The sequence below is a fragment of the Taeniopygia guttata genome, chromosome 3 (assembly GCF_048771995.1).
Source record: "Taeniopygia guttata chromosome 3, bTaeGut7.mat, whole genome shotgun sequence".
NCBI classification, from domain to species: Eukaryota; Metazoa; Chordata; class Aves; order Passeriformes; family Estrildidae; genus Taeniopygia; species Taeniopygia guttata.
The window spans coordinates 32,384,696-32,403,894 of NC_133027.1; the positions used below are offsets into that span (position 1 = coordinate 32,384,696).

At 35.4% G+C, this 19,199-nt stretch overlaps 1 long non-coding RNA gene across 1 annotated transcript in view; it reads right to left on the minus strand.

Moving 5' to 3' along the window:
- Nucleotides 1-2,260: 2,260 nt before the first annotated feature.
- Nucleotides 2,261-19,199, minus strand: part of LOC140683577 (uncharacterized) — a 66,150-nt gene continuing 49,211 nt past the window's right edge. Inside the window, exon 4 of the long non-coding RNA XR_012054745.1 lies at nt 2,261-2,556. This is a non-coding gene — a long non-coding RNA (uncharacterized lncRNA). The remainder of the gene's footprint in view (nt 2,557-19,199) is intronic.

The window sequence follows — 19,199 nt, forward strand, 5'->3', positions numbered from 1 at the left end:
CTTGAAACCACATTAAAGCAGGTTTGAGTTCCAGTGGAGAACTTTAAGTGACAAAGAACAAACGAAGCAACAATAAATTATTATTATCTTATGTGAAAGGGCAGGAAGTATGGGTGAAGGAAACCACTTTCTTCTCTGCTATAATAACCACAAATCAATTTCCTGGCACTACTCAATGAAGAATCGCAATTACACTCTTCAGAAATGGTCCTGGTCCCCAACCAATTACCACACTCATTACAAGTGAGATTTATATTCTTTACTGGTGACTCTAAGTACATCTCACAGTGATGAGACAGGAGGTTCTGGAAGTCCTGCAATATACCAGATTCACTTCTGCAACAGATTCATATCTTCCTTTGGTGACACAAAGTTACCCAGAAATTACAAGTAGCCTTAAAATAAAAATGCTGTGTTGAAGGAAATCATCTTCACATTGTCAGAAATCCATTAAGGGAATCAATCTAAGTTTAACTGCTGAACCAGTGAATCTCACTAAATCATCCTCACTGTCTGTCTCTCATTCCCTCCAGGGCTATTAGCAGCAAAATGAAAGTCTAATTTCAATGTCACTTTGGCTGCTCTAGCATGCTTGATCTGAAACCTATATGAAGTCTACAGAAAAACAAAGGCAATCAGAACACTGGGATTAGATTTTATGTTTATATTACTATACAGAAGGAGATTTGGTTTCAACTTCAAGAAAACAGCTACCTTATTATGGATGACATTTCCATACATTGGCTGAAATGGGTTTGAGTATCTGGTGTATTAAACCAGCCATTTCCAAGCAGAAACCCACAGAAGACAGGGTGGAAAAATAATTTCTGACTGATATTTCTGTAGTGATACTGCCATTGAACTGCAAAAGTGATAAGCAAAAGGGGCCAAATACCTCTAGGTTTCATTTGCTACTGCTGTCTAGGAAAAAAAGTAAAATCTCCGAGATGGGGGAGCAGAGGCGAAACAGCGCCAGATGGAAGGAAGTTGATGTTACCTCACTTATTTTGGGTCAGTTTCTCTGGTAATTTTTAATTTGGTTCAGAGACTCTGTAAGCAGGATATGTGCATGCAACTTGAAAATTAAAAGGAATTTTTAATTGATTGTCACAACAACAAAAAAAATTGTAACTTTAACAAGGTGACCCAAAGCTCCCTAACCAAACACAAGCAGAGCCTCTTGTTTTTTTCCACTAGTATTGTATCTATCCTCTAGTCTTTCCGTGGGATCCTGGGCTGACAAAGAGGAAAGGTTGCAGTAGAACTTATAGAGACAATAAGGAGAGATAAAGGTGTAGGAGCAGAATTGGGCCTCAAATATGTTCTGTCAGGTCTATGTGGATTCAGTGCAAATTTGAAAACATCATGCTCAAAGGCAAATTGAAACAACAAAAAAATGTAAATAAAAAATTAATCATCTGGTTCTGCCAAGAAGTCGCATTGTTTCACATTACATTGGGAGACTAAGTAGGTTGCAACCAAGCTGTACAAAATAGGATTTATTTTAGTTGAAGCATTTCACAAGTATTTTTGTAATTAGTGAAATGCTTCAACTAAAATTAATACATATTTTGCATATCTTCTTTATTAAAGCTATAAATGATAATATTCATTGCAATAACCCCAGGTTAACATATATACATTTTAAATGCCAATGTTTGGTATAGCAGGCAGAAAGTATTCTTGTTAATTTATTTGGAAAATTGTGACTTGATTGCACTGATTGTGACTTGGGTGTTACCTGTCAGATAGCAAGCCTGATCATCTACATGTTAAGAATAATTTGACTGATGTGTTTCTTCTTCTCAGACTCCAGTAGATAGATGTTAAGAGAGTCATGTTCTCTTTTTTTTCTTTTCTTTTTCAAAATTATTTGCAAGAAACACCTTAACATATTTCTCTTTATTTGTAAGAGCCTTATTTGCACATTTATACTCCCAGGTTATTATAGGATGGGAATGCCTTAGATTTGGATAGCTTTAGGTAGCTGTTTGCTCTTATCTGAAGCTCTCTGCTGTATGACACACTTCCTAAAAAACAGAAGGATTTTGAAGTATGATCAAACTAGAGATTAATACAAGGTTCTAATTGCTTATGAAAAGGAAGAAGTGAGAGGATACTTTATGCTCTGTGAAAATCTTTCTCAAGAGTCAAGATTAGTGTTTAAATTTTTTATTATCTTTCACATGAGAAAGAAATTATCCTTTATCATGGATATGCATATTCTACACCATAAAACACCAATACTGATTGAAGGACCGTGACATCCATGAGGCTGTAGCCTTGCTAAGCCTTGCTAAGAAGAATTTGCATTTAATTTTATGTTGCCAAATTCCATGAAGCCCATGTACCTGTAGGGAAATTCAGTTCCTTTTGCCAAGCCATAAGTAGCCGTTTCTCTGTCTTATTTAGTTGTGCAGTACCTTAAAGCCTTTTGAAATAAATAGCTTCCATTTTGGCATACAGCTGTGCTCACTAGTGTCCATCCTTCTCTATCATCTCACTTACCAAAAAAGGAGAGAGTATCACTTCCCTCCAGTTCTTCCCAACAGCATTCTGAAATAGGAAAAGAAGATGTAGTTAGCAAGAAAATTGCTTTCATTCCGGTAGAATCATACGTCATTTGCCCGTAAGGACTGTGGCTATTGCAATGATTTTAATTAGATAAAGATGCTCTCTAAAAATACCTTTGAATAGTGCTTCATTCTTTATTTGCTGAACAAAACAAAATTGTTTCTGACCAAATCTTAGACCCAAAGAATGAAGTCCATATTATTTCTGTTTATAAATCATTACTCATAATGACTTTCAGCCGGTAAACTTCCTGATGTTAAGGGGCAGAAACATGTATAAATTAGTCTGCTCCAGATACCATTGCTCTCTATTAGCTCAACAGCTTCTGACTGCTCAATATGCAATTTTATTGCAAAATTTGGAGTGCTTTGTATTGAAAAACTAATCAAGGATCACAAATATGTAATTTTTCTGATTATGTTGAAATTCTGTCAGAATTAGTATCTGTTCCATTCTCAGTAGCTTTTCCTCTCTTCCCACATTGCAAAATAAAAGTATGTTTTCACTACTTCCAGATAAATCCAAGATTTTTTGATCAGCGATAATTCATAAATATCACAAATTTATAATTATACAGTAACATTTTCAGAATGTTGATGAACCCATTGTAATTTCTACACAGTTTCTAGCTCAAGGTTGCAAAATAGTTTGGTTTACTCCTTAAAGCATTATGTTGCTTGCTTTCAGTCTTGCTTGCTGTGAGCTTTATTATCCTCTCCAGGGCATTACTAGGAAAGTTTTGGTCCTGGTAAGTTTGAACAAGCTAATAAAATGACAACCAATGCTCATATCACCTGATAAATTCTACTTCCCATCTGCTTTGGTTCCTGCTGCTGCTATTTCCTCACTTTTTGGACAAGACAGGTATTCTCAGCTGAGAAGGCAGTGCTGTTTGTTGGGAATAGGAGACTCCTCCCTGCCAGCTTATCACCACAGCCCTTACCACTTTTTTTCAATGTCACCATTATCACCCACATTGAGTAATAATTGGTACCAGATAAGAGTGTGTCTGGATTCCTATTGCTGATTTGCATAATAAATAAAAGCACATACAAAACTCATAGGGACCCTTTTGGACTGTGAGATGTTTGCATTAGTGTACTTATTTCATACAATATTCAAATAATAAAAATTCAAATAATATTAATTAATTTTTATTCTAGAAATCTAAAAAACACTATTAAATATCAGTTAGGGAGGACTGTAGATACCTGTTCCATTAAGTGGATGGTAGGTAATGGGACTCCTACCCAGCAGCTGTATCCAAAGCAGGGAGTACTGCCAAGTCATGGGAACAGTCTGAAATTTGTTCAAATTTCTGTGGCCAATGCATCGAGATGTTTATTTTTATTGTAACTATGATATTACTTATCTTTTGTACATGCATTGAAGTCCTTAGATAATCAATATAGAATCATAGAATGGTTTAGTTTGGATGGGACCCTAAAGATCATCTCATTCCAACAATCCTGACATGGGCAGGGACACCTTCCATGGGCAGGGACTGGATCCACTAGATTAGGTTGCTCCAGGTCCCATCCAACTTGGCCTTAAACCTTTCAGGAATGGGGCATCCACAACTTCTCTGGCCTGTTCCAGTGTCTCACCACCCTCAAGTAAAGAATTTCTTTCTAATATCTAATCTAAGCCTACTCTCCTCCAGTTTGATGCCATTTCTATCATTATGTGTATAATAAGTGTAAAGATGCTAAGAATAATTTAAGTAGAATTCATTACATGCTATTATATTCTGTTAGTACTATGTAGACATGTTTTATTGCTACAATAATTTCTTCATCTCTGATTCCAAGTATGGTAGCTGAAAATGGCATATTTCTCATATAAATCACTTCTGTTACTCATGAAGTCTCTTGAATCTGCGTATTTAAATAGTTCAAATAGGGAAAACAGTGATGTTTTGACATTTTAGTTTTTTGAATGTGCTTTGATAATAACTAGTAGCAGAAAGCTTCCTGTGTTAGGCAATAAAACAAAGAATTTTTTTCCATAAGCAGAATGTCATGTATTATCAAACTGAGTCCTCTCTGTTTCTAATACTTTTCCCATGTGTTTATTTAAAGGGCCTTACTGAATCACAGCATGAATATTTTGATCCTAATTTAGTTGGGGCCTTTTATTAGATTTGGGTGAGCTATCAATTTGCATGATTGTTATTTATCACTATGTTGTTCCAGTGGTATGTATGTGGAAGAGAATATTTAAAATTTTAATTGTTTAGATGACATTTACTAGAATATTCATCACAATTTCATTAATAGAGACTAGAGATCTTGTATTTTGTTAATGAAAACATGGAATAAATCCTCAGAAGCAAAACTGACATTTATATTTATTCTTCGTTTATATTCTGTAATTTAACTCTGTAATTTAATATTCAGATGTCTTCTTCATATATTATTGAATAGTTGCATTAAAATCCATGTTCAAGTTACATTTTACATAAATACAACTTAAGACATAACATTTAAATTCTGTGCTCTGTAGGAAGGGTTTACTTGCTCTCCATGTAAGCAGTGTTATACATCAGGCTCAGGACTTATGTCTCAGACCCTGATGTTTTATAATGGAGCCATTTTTTTTAATGCTATGAGATCTGTGTGTTTTCCAATAAATCCTTAGAAATCTTCCACTCAGATCAGAAAAGTTTTAATTTTTTTAATACAATTAGGAGTTGTTCTGTATTAAAGTATCTAATCATATTTAGTCCTTGTTGACCACTGCAGTATTGCTCCAATTCCATAACATATTTGGAAGAATTATTTCCTACTTTGGAAACAGTGTAGACACATGTGTTGGAGACTGCTCCCTTGACAGGTTATATATACATTTTGCACATAGTTTTAGTAGAGCCTTGGATAAAAATGGAGAAAACCTTCAGAAAATACATAAACAATTACACATGTGTGTCAAAGCTTGCAAGGATCCTTGAAAAACTGCTACATCTAGATGGTTTTTCAACTTAATAAAATTAAATTGGAAATGGGAGAGAAATTAAAAGACAAGAAGTTTGACACGTATTTAGACAAAACAACATAGACACTATAATTCTCTGTCCTACTTAAGGGAATTACATGTCCCAGCTGTATCCTATCTTGTGAATTGTCTTCAAAGGTCACCACTCTTTCTCAGTTTATTTGAAATCTTTTTTAAAAGGGTGTCTTTCTCCCTTGTTTCAGATACAAGTATTCAGTTTGTCAGGAAAAACATGAATTTCGTATCAGACAGAACATTCATGAGGCCTCTTTCCCAGCATCTTTAAGCAAAAAGAGAGTAAATATGAGACCAAACCACAGACAGACAGATTATCCTTTGGAGAATGATTCAAAAAATGAGTTTTATTTAGATTTGTATTTAAAAATAGCCATTGTGAATAAACCTTCTTTATCCACCCCTACTACTTCTGAGATAACATTGACAAAATTTAAGGTCCCTTTAGATGAACTTTAAAGACTCCTTCCAACCCAAACCATTCAATGGTTCTACTAAAAAAAATTAAAACACTAAAAGAAAGGAACCAAACACTAGCCCAAAAGAGGCATATTAAACTATGTAATTAAATAATAATGTAGGCATGGATGTAAGTAGGAAACAAACATGCACAATGAAGTAATTTCCCATAAAATAAGAATTCAGTTTTTACTGTGATTCTCCCTTTAAACAAATCAGGCCTGATCATTTTTTTGCAGGATTCTGAAACTTCAGTCAGATTGATATGCTGCATTAGCCAAAAATATATGTTTCCTGTAAACCTCATGGACTCATGGAGCTAAATCCCTACCTCACTTTTTTTTCAGTTTACAGCAGTACATCTGCCTATTGCTATGTGACATAGACTGTTTTAATGGAGACAACAATTAATCCAATACGTTTAGAAAATAATTTAATTTCCCCATTAAGATGAAAAACTAAGACATATTTTTTAGTTTAGACAAAGAGATAAATTTATGAAATTCAGCAAATAAATCCACAAAAAGAAAGAACTCTGGCTTAGCCAACAGTTTGTAGTTCAATAATCATGATAAGATCTTTTATTATAGTATCCTTAGCTCATGAGAGGATTATATGTCTTCATTTTTCTTCCTTTTAATTTTCCACAAGCATGAAGCATGACTAATTTTCCCATTGGCAGTCACGTTACACTGTAAAAATGTTAATTGGTGATTACAGGATTAAAAATAAGTCTTCGATCATTTACCTTACTTTTCACTGGCATCCATCTACTTTCTGTACTTCATGAAGTCAGCTCTCCATACCAGTAATCTAGTTAGTAGAAGCATAACTGGACAGGTAGTGCTCATTAGATACTAAAGTTAACTATCCTCCATTCCTTTGGTTGAGTTTTGAGGATTTGTATTTGACCTTCCCCAATGCCTTTAGGATGAGTCCAACAGTCAACCTTGTTGTACTGGGAGAACTAAGTACCCATAAGGAAGCACTTTTGCTCAGCAATTGGACTAATGGAACCTCCTGAAATATGAAAAAATTATTATTGGTAGTGATTTTCTCTTAATAGTCTGCTTCAGGTATCCTGTGTTTCCTTCTGATACACTCAGCACCACTCACTACCCTGGGCTGGAACATAATGGTGCAAAGGATGTTTATTTTAACCTGATCCTGCAGATGAAATGCAGCCCCCATCTGTCATGGCTTAGATCCTGAAGTACTGGGATGAGGTTATCACACAAAGAAATGTTTCAGGGAGAGGAGTTAGCTTCAAGGGTGTGTTTGCTGGAAGCCATGGCAGGCAATAACCAGCTTTCAGAAGGGAACATAAAGTTAAAAGTCGGTACTAAGTCTCTCAGCAAGCAGGGTGATGCTATCACAGTCAATAGAACTTTATGGAGTTCTTGTGAAACACAACAGGCAAAAAGCACCAGGGCACAGACAAAAGAACAAAATAAAACCAAACCAGTGGAGTACTTAAGAAAACATTCAGCCAAACCCAGTGTAGACAAATATATCATCAGGGAATTAAATAATTTTTTTTAAAATCTTGGTCCATTTCCCTCTTTTTCATAAAGAATTCATAACACATTTTTAAAAACCTATTTTGGACAATGTTTCATAGAGAGGCTGTGCTCAGGTCAGCCCTATTTCTCTTCCATGCAGTTGTTTGATAATCATCTGCTGCAAATGCTCCACAGCACATGGTATTCCCAAAAATGTTGTTTCAGGTCCAATAAAGAAAGCCACTTGCTGTTCTTGAAATGCTGTTCCAGACAATGAAATTCCAACTCAGCAGTTCATAAAGCATCAAGGATTGATTATTTGCAAAAAAAAATCACTAGGAGTTAGTATTTATTTCCTTGCCTGTAATCATTGTGAAAGTTGGACTAGTATTACCCCAGTTTGCAAAAGGACTGCACAGAAATTATTTTGAGGGCTGTGTATCTTCCCTTACTAGGAATGACAATAGATCCTGGCAATAGTCACTTTAAAGCTTTAATTCCTGTTCTGATACCTCTGGGAATCTTCAGTAATCAAATACTGTTTTGACTGGAAGGACACTGGGTATCCATACTAATTTTGTATTTCAATTGTGAGATGTTTATATCTTTTTCCATGTGCAGAAGATTGCACAGATTCCTGCTGGATTTAGAGAAAGGGCTATAATATCTGCTTGTGTTGTGAAGTCCAACCAAAGTGACTACCAAATGCTGAACTAAACTCTACAGTTTCCACATGTCATCTGTTTCCAGTAAGCATCTTTATCTTTGTGGCAATTATTTTTTCAGGAAAAGGGATCTTCACACTGTCTTTCTTCAGAAATCTGTGCTTTGACAATGTTAGAGGCAGTCTGAAAGCTTAATCAGATTTTTCCTTGTTTATCTTATATTTAAGTAAACTTGGATTTAAAACCACAACCCAATCAGATCATTACCTTCCAGTGACCTGTATTCCCTGGGAAGCAGCTATTTTTTATGAGAGTCAGAAATGCAAGCTGCTGTTTTGTTTAATGTATCCTATTTTTCACAATTGAAAATTCTTCCTACTTCACAATCATAGAAGAAGAGAGATGTGGGATATTCAGAAGCCACCTAGAGCATCAGGATGTCAAGTTTCCATTAATTTTAATGGAAATTGGCACCCTCACCCTTCAGATATGTTTGAACACTTTCTCTTTACAACATACACTGCAGACATATTTTGGATTATTTTTCTTAAACACAATAATTTTAGTATTTCTCACTTTGCTGATGTCTCTTAGAAAGCAAAGAATTTCACACTGCAAACATAACATTGCATGGAGAAGGATATTCAGTGGAAATAAACTGTGATCATAAACTTTTGAAAAAAAATATGGATATTTCCTAGACACACTTTCCTTGCTTTGAAAGTGTCTTTAGTTCTAGAGAAGAAGACAACAGATGTGTAAAAGCACTCCAGGCTACCACCACTGTTCTCTCATCCAGATGTTTCTACGTGGCCTATGAGCACTGTACTCTTCACAATGGAATACTCTGATTAAAAGCAGAATCCACTGCTATCCCAGATCCCAAACTTCTGTCTAATCCTTCCTCTTTTCAGTATTTGACTTTTCCCACAGATAAAAAATTCCTCTCTGAGCAAGTTTAACCTATTGAAGTTGACATTATTGCACTAAAAAGTCTTGGTTATGATGAAGCAAGTATTTTTAGAGACATAAAAATGTCACAGCAATTCATGTCACTTTGATGAAGTTTCTTAGAATCTCCTGCATGGCTCATAAATACAGGAGGAAGTACATTAGAGGCAGTAAAACTTGCTCAGCCCACATAGAGATATAGAGATGCCCATGCATTGCAATAGGCTTGTTCTTTCCTTGGTTCTTTTGCAGATGAGTATAAGTCCTCTGGATTGAAAATGAAGAGTGGAATGGACCTTGTACCAAGGAAAATTAACCTTTACTCATGCCTGGATTTAGGGGCAACTGTTCCGGTTTTCTTCTATTTTAGGTAAGTGTACCATGTATGTTACAAAGGCTGAAGCAAAAGCTTGGAAAGCTGCCAATAAAATGAAATTAGCTTTTCTAAGGGTGATGCTGCTGGCCTGACCTACTCAACTCACAGTTCTTCTTTGCCTCTCGGTGTGGTTTCAATACTGCACCTTGATGGACCAAATTTAGTGCTCCCTGTCTCTGCATTCCCACGCCTCCACACTTGGATGAGTATCAGAACTCTGGATTTCATACCATAAATGTCTCTTAGTTCATTACCAGTGATTACACAACACATTGTTCTGCTGAGTCAATGTACATAGGGGAAACATTTGATCATCTCTTTCAAGATGATACATGCAAAATGGGAACATTTTCACCTCACAGATTTAAGAAAGGAAAAGGCTCCATCAGCCATAACCCTGTGCAACAGAAGCATTGCACTGCTGGCCATTTGGCTATCCGTTTTTATTCAGTTAAAACCTTTGGCCACACCTAGGACCTTAGAAATAAAGCTGCATGCATTCCTTTGATTCAGTGAAATCTTCTGTCAAGCATTCAGTTTCATCATAGCCATGTTCCTTCTTGCTGTCTTACACATGATCTCATACAAGGTCAAGCTGACACTCACATGCTTTGGACATACAAATGTCTTACACTGTTTCTAACCTTTTTTGCCATGTACCACTGGACATTGTGTTAATTCTCCATTGGCCTCTGCAGCTTTCAACAAATACCTTTAGGAAGCGATTGCAACAAACCAGAGATCAATGACTGGGTGAAGCTGCCTGAACACTGTTACCAGTTTACTGGCTACAATTGCAGCTCAAGTCTGAAGGATGTTGGGTTGGGCTCAGATTCCAGTTATGAATGGAAAGTCAATTGAATGATTCCCCTTGAATTGGAAGTGAATTTTCAATTGAGCCCATTAATCACAAAATAAAATGTGCCTTTTGTACAGGCACAACAAGGACTTACTGTTGCTTGGCTGGTTTGGTTCTTATGTATCATATTTTTATGTTTACTCTTAATAAGGTTTTCTAATACCTCAGGCATGAAAACATTGCTTTAAAACATTTCTATTACTTAAAATTTATCTTTCCATAGAAAGATTACATGATATAGGGCTGTACGGCTTGTTTTGAGAAGATCTATAAGGCATACAACCTAAGACTAATGAGTATCTGCAAAAGGCACCAATGTGCAGATCTTCCAGTTGCCATCTTCCTTTGTTCATAGTTATTTCTTTCTAAATATGAAAGCCTGAATATTGACTATTCTTATCAAACAATGAGAACTAGACCTACAAAAAACAGAGAGGAAAACTTGTTTTCCTGCAGATGCTGATCCATGTCTTTTACCTGCAATTCAGAAGGGAAAAAAAACTACTCAGTGTTAGTTTTCTCTGTTTTGCTTGCTCAGATAATGAACTCCCTCCACTTGTATCAAAACTATTTAAATCCTTCAAATAGCCTCTGACTGTTCCTAACCAGTGCCTTATCTGTGCCAAAATAAGTGTTATGCATTAAGTGTAATTAAGGAGCACCTCAGAAAAAAATTCAATGGTTCTGAGCTTAAAAGAAGGTCAGCTAACTGCAGAATTAAAAAGAAATTAAAAAAAAAAAAAATCACACTGTCTGGATGAGTCCATGCTTCTGTGTCCTGCAAGATTCAGTTGGCATTCTTTAAATTGATGACATTGCACATGATGTCTGTTTATCAGCAAACTTATGAGAAGCTCGGGACTAGTCAGGGGTCAGGATATGTTTTTAGTAGAACATAAAATAGTAAATTGAAATTGATTTCTGGCAGGCTGCAAGAGGATGAAGCAGATGGGTTAAAAAGTTGTGGAGACAGAAATAAACTGATGAGAAAGAAAAAATTAGGATCCTTGCAAATAATCTCCTTGATCAAAATGATAATAAACTTTTCAATATGACCTTTCTCTCCTCTCCCCATACTGAACCTTCATTGTTCTTTTTGTCCCCAGAGCATAATTCTCCTGGAGAAGTCTAAACTCAGCAAATGAGAATGTTCCCTGACTGCCAGGCGTGGGTGAGCATTTGAACAGTGCCCTGGATGGATGCATGTCAGGGAGAAATGTGGGAGTAGAATATGCACCCTGTACATGCCAGAGTCTGCTAGAAAGAAACAGGTTCTTAGCAGGGCGCCTGTGATGCACTTCTACAGATCTGCCAGGTGGGATAAGAAGAAATTGCAGACCACACTGTATTTTGCTCAGAATAAGAGAATAAGATTAAAATTAAAGTATGAGTACCTTATGCTGAGGTACTATGTATGAGGTACCTTATAATGAGGCACTATATCATCAAAGGTGAGAAATTATTTTGAGTTGTCAATTGGTTGAGTAATTCCTCATTTTGTTGTACAACTGCCCCAAAAACTGTTCCTCGGCCTGTTTTCAATCAGATCTAAGTTAGTTTGAATTGGAAATGAAATGTAACAAGATATAGAATTGTTTATACAAATATTTACCCTCAGAAACAGGCAAATATTGAGCTTATTCCCCTAATTAAAAATTTTGGTTTTAAACTGTGAAGTACCATCAACTGTGTCACTTCTTTTTATTATGTTAATTTCTCAGAGTTTAGCTTTCTGGAAGTGGTTTTGACTATTTCATTTCCCTTGTTCAAGATATTTCTCATGAGACATGCTTCTTCAGTGCAATCCCTGGCTTGCACTTCCCTCTCAAAAGCTAATACAGCAGGCCCTTCCATGTCTGGCCAGGAACTAAAAAGAAAAGCAGCTTCTCTGAAACCAATGCCTTCTTGATTTACTTAAAGGATTTCTGCAATCAGAGAAAATTTTAAAATAAAACATACTACCTACATCAGCATATCCTAAACCTTTTTTTCTCTTACAAATTAGGACAGGCTTCATTCAAAATTGCTGTATTTCACTGGGCAGCTAAGTACTTACAGATGCACTGAAGTTTCCATTTCTACTGGCATCTTCCTCTCAAAGGTTAGCATACATAGCTAAAAGAGTAAGACTCTTTTTTTTTTTTTTTTCCTTATCTCAGCATTCTGAACTGTATCAAAAATTGCTGGGCTTTGCTTGGAAGTTATCCCATCATGACTTACCCAGAGAAGCTGTGGATGTCGTATCCCTGGAAATGTTGAAGGTCAGGTTTGAAATGGGGCTTTGACCAACCTGGTCTAGTGGAAGGTGTCCTGCCATGACAGTGGGGTTAGAACCAGATGATCTTTAAGGTCCTTTCCGACTCAAGCCATTCTGTGGTTCTACAGTAATTCTATGGCTTTAGGGCATACTCCCTTAAGCATTTTCTGGACTATGTCTCATATGTGCAATGTGATGCTTTTTATTTTCAAGATTATTATTAAAAAGCATATGAATATTCTTATTGTTCTGGAAATTGTGTTCTGGAATAAGTAAGCATACCTTAGAGTGTCCATCCTTATAAACAATGAATGCATTTACAAAGAAAGTTACACTTTAAACCTGCAGTCTCAATTTTTGCTTCTGCAGGCCTGATCTTTGTAAAGATTTAGCCACATATTTAGCACTAGCAATTAGGAGCCAGAATGTACTATAATGCACTTCTACACAATTTTTTAAAAATAGCAAAAATATTAAAACACTTTCCCAGGCTTTTGCTGTATGCTACATGTTACTTGGAAATAAATGTATTCAACTTTTGTTAGCTCTGAGGGAAGACACAAATAACAGCTTCAGGTGCCATTGCAGTATCATGCCTAGAATTCATTTTTTAATACTTGTGCCAATTTTTAGTATTGAAGTTAGGGATTAAGGGAACCTGAGAAGTCCTCTTTGCCAAATAGATATTAAAAAAAATCTCTCAGCTGAGTCTCACAGCTGACAAGGTCTCCTCTGCACAGACTAGGAAACATTGATCAGCTCAGTCACAAATTCCAGCTGATGAGCTGTGCTGAACCGACTACTAGAAATTTTGAAAAGTTGGATGAAGTCTACAGAGAAATGGTTCCTCTTTCCAAATAAGTTTCTCATATCCACCCATGGCTTGAATCCATTAAAAATCACTCCAAATGCCAAATCGTTGACATCACTTCTCTGCCAAAACCTCATAAAGTATTTTTGGCTTGATATAGTGTCATATACACTAAGGAAGATGACCTAGAAAATTATTGCCTTGAAGTGGACTGAAAATACAAAAGTTCTTCAAACTGTCCTCATCTTTCTGCAACCTCACCTGATAAGTGCTACAGAAATCTTAAATAAGAGGAGAGGGGAAAAAAGTTAGGAAACCTGAAATATAAGAGTAATTTCTTCAGCAAAATATATTACCTTGGTGTCTCAGTCTAAGATCCAACTTTCAATACATAAATAAGATACAGAAACACACGTGTTAAATATTAATTTGAATTCTTAGCAAAATTCTCATTAGAATCTATTAGCTTTATCCAAACTCTTCAGTTAAACACATTTGCATTTACATAGCAAAGAGTTGCAAGAATTTCAGGAAGCTTGACATGTTACAAGAAGTTGTAGAACTGATTCAGGCATCTTTTTCTCTGGAAAAAAACCCATAAATTCACTGCCTCAGTATGTTCTACAGCACCTTGAGCTTCCAATATGTGTACAAAAAGTTAACAATATGTTAACTTTCTCAAAAAATTTATGGAATTTTCTGTATGAGAAGGTATAAGAGACATAGGATGAGAAGTAGTGTGCAGAGCTAACAAATTCCTGATGAGAACTCCAAGAATGTTTTGGAAGTATTTGTGCAGATGTGCTCTAAAAATGAAATAAACCCTTAAAGATACTCTCAACATGCTACAGTTTGACAAACCACCATCTGAAGGAATTAAATAACAGGAGTTTAAAATTTAGAGTCTCTCAATCACTTGATCAACAGGCAAAGTCAAAGGGTGCCTAACCAGGCAGGGTACTGAAAAGAATCCAAGTCTAAGCTGGAAGTGCATTGTAAGAAATACAGGTGATCAGAGCATGACATTACATTAAAACAGATCCTCCAAATTCACTGGCACTCTAAATTTAGTCCAGTGTTTCATGGCAATATCAAAATTCTCTTTGTCTCAAGACAACAAAATATTTAAAACATTGCCTTCTGATTTAAACTGGTTTCATTTGTTGATTATATAACTTAATACATGTAAAATTATATTTTTAATTTTTTTTCCAGTCTTGAATATTATTATAAGAGTAGTTGCCAAGTAACAGTCAATGTTGTTTGTGAAACCTACTATGTATTTTTATTATTTCTTTCCCATTTATGTTTTATACACTGCTAAAATTTGAAATTGTCATTAAAATGATAAACTTTAAAAGATTACAGACATATTCCTTGAAAATTCAGAAGACATCAGTAAGTTTATCTTTAAGAAAATTCAGTAAATCCAGCATCAAATATCAAGTAAGAGGTATCTTTTATTGTTGTAGGGCCATAAAGAATTTTTGATCAGTTTAAAACCAATTTAACAGCTGCTGTCTTCAGCCTTTTATTCTGAATGTAACATGCACTCACTTTTAACCCAGCACAATATTTCAGAGCGATGCACAAAAAAATGTCTTCCCTCTTTCTAACTGAGGATACCTTGTCATGTATTTTTTTCCATTGTCGTATGGAGATCTGATACTGTTTAAAACATCACATGAACCAAAGCAATCAAAAAGGACTTTATGGTATCTGCCAGATAGTTATTATTTCATTCCTATCATAACACAGTGTATGCTTACTTTTGTTTCTCTCTTCCTATTGATAAAACTGTAGAAAAAATCAAGAAAGAACTGTCTCAATATATATAATAACTTTTTGAAACAGGAAAAAGCATTCATCATCACAAGTTCAGGAAAAGAAACAGGGACCTGATTTTTTAAAGTCACAATGTTAGCAAAGGACATTGTCATGTAGATGCAAAATCAATTTTCAAGCCAAAAAAAACCTTTCAGTGCAAATTTACCAAATGTTCCTGTGAGCAGATTCAAGAAGCATTCCACTTGCTCTTGGAATTTAGCTTCCAGGGAATTTCCTCCATTTTTCAGGCATATTGCTTTTCACCCATCTTCACAGAAATGTAAAATTTGCTAAAAAGTAAAGGTTTCTGCTAATTCATGCCAATCAGAAAACAGAAACAACTTTCCTGTACTAGACTTGCATATTTTTGTTTCATAGCTCAGTGTATAACATTGCGAATTCTTAAGACCTTTTTGAAACCTGAGATACACTAATGCTACTCAGTGTATGCAAGTGGCTTAATAATGATGGACTTAATACTTCTTGCCCACTTGTATGCAAGAATTCTTCTGTATTAATGGCACAGTCCTTTAACCTAGAAGGCTTGCCTTGCAACAATTTGTCTGTGCCTGGGTTGCCCAGTAGATCTGAGGAACAGATTTAGAAAAGGAAGACATCTATAATTAATACTTGCATTTGTAAAAGTAAGGGAACCTCCTGCTACCTGTGCCTTTCTTTAGTCAGGTGGCATTGACTGCAAGAATTGCAAGTGATTTTATGAGTTTCTGGCTGCTCCAGGAACTGGGAAGACCTCATGAATTCTGCAGGGTCTCAGGAAATATTCTGAGAACTCTTCATTGGCCCAGAGGGGAAATAATTGAGGAAACTCCATGATGCAAGCCTGTAAGGACCTCCTTTCTCTTGGCCTTGTCTGTACTTTCTCCCCAGGGAGGGGTACAGATTGTGTCCCTGATTTAGGGCATAAGGGCTTGGCTCTCCAAGAAGTGACTGAATATAACCAACATTCTTAAAGATGGAACTCTACTGAAAAGATGCCAAGTAGTCAGAAGTGCACGTCCAAAAAAGTCAGCTTCTTTGTTTGCCATTTGCTTTCTCGCTCAAAAAAGGTTCCTTTGTAGTATGCTCATCTGTGAACTCAAATCTTTTTGTTTCTCAGACTTTGGAAACATCATACTGCTAGGTCATGTTTTAGTGAACTGTCACCTAAAACAGCACATGCAAGCTCACAACGAAAATAAGACAAATTTGATTGAAAAGCACCAGAATAACCACACATTTTCTGAGCACCAGGGGGAATTAAAGTGTTAAGTACTCCCATAGCATCAGAGATTCAGCTTTGTTGAGTGTGAATGGCCACTGATTCAGCCAAACACTGCCTTAAGGCAGTAGGATATCTTTATGATTTATTTAATCACACATAACTTTAAGCTTAGTTTTAAATAAATATTCCTAAAATTTGCCCTGGATCTAAATGTAACTAAACGTATCCTAGTACTCTATTACTTACATTTTTTGAAGGATCCTTAATTTCAGAAAAGTATCTTTTAAGGTCTTCATAAAGGTTCCAGTGCACTCTGATATAACAAAATTTTCATATTTTCAAAGCAAAATTTTAAATCCAAGAAAAAAACAAATGTTTCACAAAATATGCTGGAAATATGTCTCCTTTCTAAACTGACCTTATTTTTAGTAATGTTTTTATGATGAAGTAGCAAATAATCTTGTGAAAATATCTTTGCTGTCACACAAAAAGGCTTTGTTTGATATACCCCATAAATTTTCTATTTTTTGTTAAACTTTGCAAAGGTAATTGTTATGTCTAGAATAAGATTACAGAATAAGAAATCGAATAGGTAAAAACCTTCTTTTTTTCCTCTCTGCTGAGCAATCCACTGCTTATGAGAAGTTTTTCTCATTGGAAAATACTTCTAATGCTGTCCAAGGTCAAAAAGAGACTGCCATTTGCTGGGTGTTTTGTAGGCTGTGTGAAAGGGATCTGCAAGCTTGGTTTAGTTCCCAGTCAACAAATGTCCAACACAGCTGTCATTAATCGGCATTCCTGCTGGCAGCCTCTGCAAAGAGGCCAAAGGCTAATGTACATGGAAGCTGACCTATTTTATGACTTTATTAGTAATTCTTCAGAACAGGCTTCTCAGTGTGAGGAAGTGAACACTGGTTCTTACTGCTGTTGCTAGGATTGTAGGCTTCTTTTGGATAAATAAACTTGGTTTCCAAAGCTCCCAGTCTGGCATCTTTCATACATGCTAAAACCCACTAATAAAGAAATATTCATACAACTTGCACTGTTTGAAACAAAGCATATTAGCATTCATGCTATGAAGGCTATATCTGTTAAGTTTCATTCCAGAAAGCGCTTTGTTAATTAACTATTCCTGTTTCTTTTTAAGATAATATTGTCATGCAGATACAGACATCTGCCAGAACTAATTCTCATTCTGTTATTTAGCAGTCTTTAATTTCTAACACTCTTAACCAAGTTAAATTCCAGACAACAGCTTGATGAACACCAAGCAACATCTTTGTGGGCTAACCCATAATAAAGTACTACTTCCTATCTACAAAACCACATATATCCATTCATTTTTTACATTCACATTTCTGTAACAAGTAAAGTTTCCAGTATCAGTGATGAACTTGTTTATAGAAAAAAAACCCTGCTCTTAAAACAAGCAGCTTGCTAGCTATGCCCTAACAGCATAACATTTAGGGGAATGTACAGGAGAGAGAAGAGATGTTAACATTTGGGCTTGTAAATACAGTTTGTAATCATGATATTACAGAATATTGATCTTCAGTTTTATGAACTGGGCTATCTTAACATGGAAGAAAGAGGATTATGGAAACTAGGGGAAATTAATTACAAAACATGGTGATGTAATACCTTCCATGCATAGTTGCACTTCAAACTGTGATTCAAATATTGTTCTGCTTATAATATAAATCTTAAACTGATCACAAAACACTATTTATTTACCAAGCAGATACAGATATTTCAGTCTAGAAATAAAGTTAATTTAGTGAATATAAACAACTATAGATTTTTATTATATTTCTGTCTAGTTGATGAGCCTGAAGGATTCACATTCCTTGATCAGGAAGCACAAAAAGCAATGCAAAAGACAGACATTGTGCAAAAGAATGTTTTATGTTTTCCTAATCCAATTTTCTCACTTTAAAAATACTTTTTGAATTTAAAACAATTTATTTCCATTTCCTTTTACAAATGTTTATACCTAACTTTATAAACTTTAATTTTATAAGAATCTTTTGCCTTAAATCAGCTTCTGAATTGGATATAACCATTTTCCTTTTGCTCACCAAGGAAAGCAGACAAGTATAAAATGCTCCAAGTCTTTATTGAGCTTTTTTTTTCTGTTTATAGCATAGCTGTACAGTTTTTAGCATGTATTCATTGGGTCAGCAAGACTGTTTTTCATTGCTCTAAATGTACTTGTTTATTTATCCTTCAAATAGTTTGACATTTGATGTGTTGAATTTTCTCTATGGAAAAACATTAAAGGGAAATTACTCATAGTACATAGCTCTTGCATATTTTTCCTTCATAAAGCAGATTTTTATTCATAGCAGACCTTTTGACAAGTGGAGGTCCATTAAGTGCCGCACACAGATCTTTTTAACCATTTTCATACCACATGTCAATATTCAAGGACAGAGTAACTGACCACTGGTCATCTACTCCAATCTGTTATAAATTTCTCTTTTAGGTCTGTTTTATTTGAATGCCACTCAAGCCCATATTTTTGACTTGAAATTAATCCCCAGTCAAGGCTGGTTATATCAATCTTATACCAAACACCATATCAAACCAGCTAAAATAAGATTGATAACTTTTTCAGCTGTAATGAATGAATAACATGTATGCCAAATCACAGCCCTTGTGATGTTTTCTCCTTGTTAAAAACAGAA